The sequence below is a fragment of the Apium graveolens genome, chromosome 5 (genome assembly GCF_009905375.1).
Source record: "Apium graveolens cultivar Ventura chromosome 5, ASM990537v1, whole genome shotgun sequence".
NCBI classification, from domain to species: Eukaryota; Viridiplantae; Streptophyta; class Magnoliopsida; order Apiales; family Apiaceae; genus Apium; species Apium graveolens.
In genome coordinates, this window is record NC_133651.1 from 288,801,585 (window position 1) to 288,808,588 (window position 7,004).

The following is a 7,004-nucleotide window of genomic DNA, read 5'->3' on the forward strand; positions in this document are numbered from 1 at the left end:
TGTAATCACGATAGATAACTTGTGCATTAAACTATTATGTTGTCAAATTCTATAGACATTATTGGTGTCTATTCAGCTTCTATCACTTTTGTGGATGTCTGGTAGTAGGATATTCGCACAAAGAAAGTTGGTGTTCACTAGTTTCGTGTTATCTTATTAGTATCATCACCATTGCATTCTAAGGTTAAGAACAAAAATGATATTGAATGAAGTAGTAATGAAGTTAGAATCCCATGTTTGTGTTATATAAGTAAATCAACCTTTTAATTCTCGTAGTTAATTGAATTTTAGTTAATAATCTTAGTTATAAACAATTTCAATTTGTTATTCGTCTTAGCATTGAATAATAACCATACCGGTATCGCATAAGTGCATAAATCTTAAATTAACCTAAACCAGTGTCTGTGGGGACGAACTAGAAATAATTCTATATTACTTGTGATCGCGTATACTTGTGTGAATATTAGCGCGTGTTTTCATCCTAACAAGTTTTTGGCGCCGCTGCCGGGGACTCTGTGTTAATTTTCAGTTTATGTTTTTGTCATCAGTGGTTGTTAAAGTTCATTGACTCGAACATTGTTACTTACTTATTTTCTTGTCGTGTTTCAGGTACTCTAGTGAGCGTGTATGCATACGCGTTCTCGGTCTCGTAAGAGAACACTGGATCAAGCTGAGGAAGAAGTTATAGTAGCTAAGGAAGTTCTCGAAAAAGTTTTTGTCGAGGAGAAAGTTGAAGAAGAAGCTCTTATTACAATGGAAGAACCAGAAGCGAATACGAAGGCTTTGATGGATTACTCTCACCCGAAGATTAATGATATTCAGTCTAGCATTGTCCGACCAGCCATCACGGCTAACACCTTTGAGATCAAGTCAAGCACGATTCAGATGATACAAAACTCAGTTCAGTTTGGGGGTTCTTCGACAGAAGACCCCAACATGCACATCAGAGATTTCATCGAGATCTGCGACACTTTCAAGTTCAATGGAGTTTCTGAAGATGCTATTAAGTTGAGGCTTTTCCCATTTTCTCTGCGGGATAAAGCTAAGTGCTGGTTACATCCTCAACCACCAGGGTCTATCACCAAATGGAAGGATCTTGCTCAAAATTTCCTAACTAAATTCGTTCCTATGGTGAAGACTGTTGCAATCAGAAACACACTTACTCAATTTGCTCAAAAATCTGGAGAATCTTTATGCGAGGCTTGGGATCGCTACAAAGAGATGCTTAAAACGTGTCCTCACCATGGGATGCCCGACTAGATGATCATTAACTACTTTTATAATGGTTTGGGTGCAACTTCTAGACCCATGCTTGATGCAGCATCTGGAGGAGCCTTATGGGGTAAAAGCTATGATGAAGCTTATGAATTGATTGAGCTGATGGATGCCAATGAATAACAAAACCCAACTCAGAGACTACCTCAAGGCAAAGTAGCATGAATTCTGAAGGTGGATGCAGCTACTGCTATAGCTGCTCAGCTTAAGGCTTTGACGATGAAGGTGGATTCTTTGGCTAATTGTGGAGTGAATCAAATCACTAATATTTATGAGCTTTGTGCTGGTGCCCATGAGACAGAGCAGTGTGATATTTCTAGTGAATCAGCTCAGTTTGTGAGCCTGTTCCAGCCACCTATCATCCCAACAACCACAATCATCCTAACTTCAGTTGGAGCAATACTCAGAATGTGGTACATCATCCTTATCAGCAGTATACAATAAAGCAATATAACCCTCCAGGTTTTTAGCAACCGCAATATACACCAAAACAACAACTCCATCTGTAACATTCTAATGAAAAATCTGAATTGGAGGAGTTGAGGCTCATGTGTAAGAGCCAAGCGGTGTCTATCAAGACCTTGGAGAATCAAATTAGGCAGATTGCCAATACTTTGCTGAATCTTCAACCTGGCTCACTACCTAGTGACACAGAAGTGCCAGGAAAGAAGGAAGCTAAGGAGCAGGTTAAGGCAATTACATTGAGATCTGGGAAGGCTGCAAATCACGAAAAATCTCAAGTTTCTGAAGAAGAAGCTGTGGCTGAGGGAGAAGTACAGAAGGAAGCAGAAGTGGAACCAAGGAAGACTACTATGGAACACACTCCTCTTGAGGGTAATACAGGGGAGAAACAGATCTATCCTCCACCTCATTTTCCTAAGCGGCTGTAGAAGAAAAAGCTGGATAAGCAGTTTGAGAAGTTTTTGGAGGTGTTCAAGAAACTTCATATCAATATAACTTTCCCTGAAGCTCTTGACAAATGCCTAGTTATGCCAAGTTTATGAAAGGTATTCTCTTTCGGAAAGTGAAGCTTGATGACTTAGAGACAGTTGCTGTTATTGAGGAATGCAGTGCTGTGCTGCAATAGAAGTTACCTCCAAAGCTTAAAGATCCTGGAAGCTTCACTATTCCTTGTACCATTGGAAAAGTGTCATTTGACAAATGCTTATGTGACTTGGGAGCTAGCATCAATATGATGCCCTTGTCAATCTTCAAGAAGTTGGACTTACCTAATCCAAAGCCTACTTATATGACCTTGCAGTTGGTCGATCATTCTATTATATATCCACGAGGCATTGTGGAGGATGTCTTGGTCAAAGTAGACAAACTCATCTTTCCTGCTGATTTTGTAATTCTTGATTTCGAGGAGGATAAGAAGATTCCCATAATCTTGGGAAGACCTTTCTTAACCACTGGCCGAACCTTGATAGATGTGTAGAAGGGTGAGCTCACTATGCGAGTGTTGGATCAGGATGTGACGTTCAATGTTTTTAATGCCTTGAAATTCCCTACTGATAATGAGGAGTGCTTAAAAGTGGATTTGGTCGATTCTGTGGTTACTTCAGAACTTGATCAAATGTTAAGGTCCGATGCCTCAGAGAAGAATGACGAAGGTGATGAATAGTTGCAGTATTTGAATGCTTCTCCTTGGAAGCGAAGGCTAGATATGCCTTTTGAATTATTGGTTTGAAGGAATTGAACAAAGCTTCAAAGTGCCTCAAGCCATCTATTAAGGAAGCTCCCAATCTCGAGTTTAAACCATTGCCTGAACATTTAAGGTATGCTTTTTTAGGCGATGCATCTACTTTGCCTGTTATTATTGCATCTGACCTTTCAGGTAGTGATGAGGAAAAGCTCTTAAGAATTCTGAGAGAGTTCAAGTCGACAATTGGATGGACTATAGCAGATATCAAGGAATCAGCCCTTCTTATTGTATGCATAAATTTCTGCTAGAAGAAGGTAGCAAGCCTACTATTGAGCAACATAGAAGGCTTAATCCGATCATGAAAGAAGTTGTGAAGAAAGAAATCCTCAAATGGCTAGATGCAGGGATTATCTATCCCATTTCTGACAGTTCTTGGGTAAGTCCAGTTCAGTGTGTGCCGAAGAAAGGAGGCATCACCGTTGTTGCTAATGAAAAGAATCAGCTCATTCCTACTCGAACAGTCACGGGGTGAAGAGTTTGCATGGATTACAGGAAGCTGAACAAGGCCACGAGGAAGGGTCACTTACTTTTTATTGATCAGATGCTTGGCAGATTGACTGGGCATGAGTACTATTGTCTTTTGGATGGCTATTCGGGTTATAATCAGATTTGCATTGCTCCAGAAGATCAGGAAAAAACTACTTTCATATAACCACTCGTATACTTTTATATTATTTAAAGGTGTTATTATCAAATATTTAATTAAATAAATATGTGTATTGGTTTTGACTGTTATGTGTTGCTCTATTATTGTTTATGTGTAATTTATGATGCATAGGGTCGTTCGTGTAATTATTGGTTGAGTAGTACTGAATTATTTTCACTTTTAAAAGTGGATTTAATGCAAATTTATTTGCATAACTACTGGGACTATCTTTAAAAAAAATTTTACTTTTATAATGACAATATTTATTTTTGGGATTTTATAAAATTTTAAAATCAATATTTCATCAATTATTTAACCCTGTATGATTTTCTGATTGTATTTATTTGTAAAATCTATATTTAATTTAGGAAATCTTTAAAAATTATGAAACTTATATTTATTTAAGTTGGGAATATTCCGGAAATTTTAAAATTATTTTGGAAATTTTCGGGATTAATTTCACCCGCGCGTTATTTCATTAATTGTTAAAAAGTGGGTACAAGTGGCGTTTTAGAAATTATTTAAAAATTTAAAAATTTATATTTTTATAAACTCCGGGATATTTGTAACATTTTAAGACTTTTTTCGCGATTTTATGAATTTGTTTTAAGTGTAGCTTGGGTCACTAGTTGTGAAATGCAGGTACGAGTTGCATTTTAAAAGAAATGCAGGTACGAGTTGCATTTCAAAAATACTTTAAAAATTATAAAAATTTTACTGTATTAGTTTCGGTATTTTCAGAAAATTTTAAGACTGTTTTCGTAATTTTATAAATTTATTTATGTGCAACTTGGTTCGGTAAAATATAGAATGCGGGACAGAATTAGACTAGAGGGAAACTCATATTTATCCTATTTTACTACGTGGCAGATTTTTGTGCGCTCAGTTGCTACGTGTGCTACTCTGTTTTGCTAAGAGAATAAAAAAAACATAATAGGGCACCCCCCTTCCTTCTCTCTCTCGATCTCGACTGTACCCTTTTCTTTCTTTCGATTCTTTCTTCTTTTCTTCCTGTTCGTTGGTAATTGCTCCACGGGGTCGCTGTCATCGCTATTCCTGGTAAACAAGATGCATGTGTTGCTTGTGTTCTTTATTTCCCTCAATCTGTTGGCCTCCGCCGGACTCTTTTCCGGCCGGGTGGTCTAAACGCGCGTATATACGTGTATATTTATTTTGTGGTGCGCCTGTGTTTTTTGTTTTGACTGGAATTCCGGCCGTTTATATTTCTCCGGTTGCCGCCAGTATTTTCCGGCAAGGCGGCCGGGGCTTTTGTGTTGTGCGTATGTGGTTGCCTTGTTTGACTGGTCTGTAATAATTTTCTGTATTAGTTTTAATTAATTTTCTGCAGAATTAATTGATTTTACTTGAGTAATGAAAATAATATTTTGTACAGGAAATTATTTGAGTAAACTTCGTGATATATAAATATTGCGTGCAGAAAATTATTATTATAATCGGTGAGATTTGTGTGGAAACTCGAATTAATCGGGCACCGACGATTTTTGCCGCCGTCGACGATGAGCCTCGGCGAGTCGACGGTGGACGGTGATGACGTTGTTCTGAGTCCTACAAATAAATAAATAAATATAAAAAATACAAATAAAATTAATAAATAAATACGAATAAAAATATAAGATATAAATAATAATAATTAGTTGGTTTAAGTTGGTGGTTGGGAAATTGTGAAATCTGGATTTCGTGATTAATTGATTGTTGTCGGTTGACGTCGAGTTGTTCGACGGGTACTCCGATAAACAAAGGAGACGCTGCCCAAATTTTGGGAGCCTATCATGTAAATTATCAGGGGATATCCGACGAGTCTATATAGTTATATACCTATAAATAAATAATGTGCGTGCCTACCTGTATATTGAAGTAATTGGTTAATAACCTTATTTTTATGAACGATATCTGTATGTTGTAAGAATATATTTTATAAGTTATAGCTGACAACCCTGTTTGTTGAAGCGACAAGTATAGGTGATTTCTAAAAATGAATATCGATCCAAGCTTTGAGTACGTGAACCCTGATTGCTATGTGTATCATATTAATATGTATAATTACGAGTCGGGATTTGATATCGTTGGGTAGAATTGGTATTGAGGATATGTCAAGCATACCTGGTCGTCTAACGTAGGGTATTTCGGCTCTGTAGGTTTTAGTCGAAGGACTCAAGAGTTGATATCGAACTAAGATAACCTAGTGATCAGTCGACAAGCGCAGCGAGGTTCCTAAGTGCAGGACCTGAGCGTTGAAGTCGGATCCAGGGTAGTCAAATAGTAAAGCGATAAAGCCGAGTGTCCCGAATCGGTTCATGGTCAATCAGAGATAGTTTTAACGCTCTGCAAGGAAAGTACCCCTGACCATTCTTTTATGGTTCAGTACGTTCATAGCTAAATTTTTTATTCTCATAATGGAACAAAAATGTTTTAAGTTACGTATCCCCTGTTCTTGAAAATGGTTTTTAAAATTATGTTTTAGGGAAAAGTAACTTCTGAAAAGACCTATCTCTAAACGTAATTAAAATGAAAAGAAGTTGTGAATAGTGTGTTGTGACAGAAATGAAATTGAAAATGAGATAGGTACAAGTGTTTTGAAAACTAGATAAAACGATCAGATATGGGTTACGTTGGGGCCAGAGTAGGCCTATTGAGGTGGCGTAAGAGGCTAATTCGGCTGTGCACACTGTATAACCGATTAGTCCAGCAGGTCAGAGACCTAGCTAGTCTCTGAGTTCCGGAACATGTATATAGGATGGTAGTGGGAGCCGTCCAGTGTTGATAGCCTGATCAGCTGTCTTCACATATCCACTACGTATCTGATTTGAGATTTGTGGTTCCCGTAGCGGAACAAGTGGTTTATATAGTGGATTTGGAAATGAAGATAGCATGCTAAGATTTAATTCTGGTATTTATACACAGCACACTACTAATAATATTGTTTTACAGAGCATGCTAATTTTGAATATCCCGTTTACGTATGTTTTTACTTAATGTGCAACAAATTATGAATTCTGTTCATATAACTACTTTACTTTAAACTGTTTTGCTTGTTATTAATATAGCGGTACTGTTGAGCAAACAATTGCTCACCCTTGCAGAATGTTGTATATATGTATTGCAGATGTTTAGGAGATTCTTCCGCGGTAGTCAGGGCAGAGTTCCAGTTCCTTGTGGTGTCAGGCTCCTCTGAGGTAGTTATGCTGGACCAAAGATGGTCTGTTGAGTTGCTATATTAGGTTAATTGCATCAGGATAATTTGTAGTAAGATGGTTTTGTAATAGCTGTAACCTAAATCATACTTAAACCTGGAAAAGATCTTAGTAAAAAGGGGTCGTAGTTATATTTCATCACTGAATTGTTTATCTTATGGTTGTT

At 37.3% G+C, this 7,004-nt stretch overlaps 1 non-coding gene across 1 annotated transcript; it reads right to left on the reverse strand.

Annotated features, from left to right (window-relative positions):
- Positions 1-1,143: 1,143 nt before the first annotated feature.
- LOC141662297 (small nucleolar RNA R71) lies at positions 1,144-1,250 on the reverse strand. Its single transcript, XR_012550418.1, has one exon. It is a non-coding gene; the product is annotated as a small nucleolar RNA R71 (small nucleolar RNA).
- Between the last annotated feature and the right edge of the window lie 5,754 nt (positions 1,251-7,004).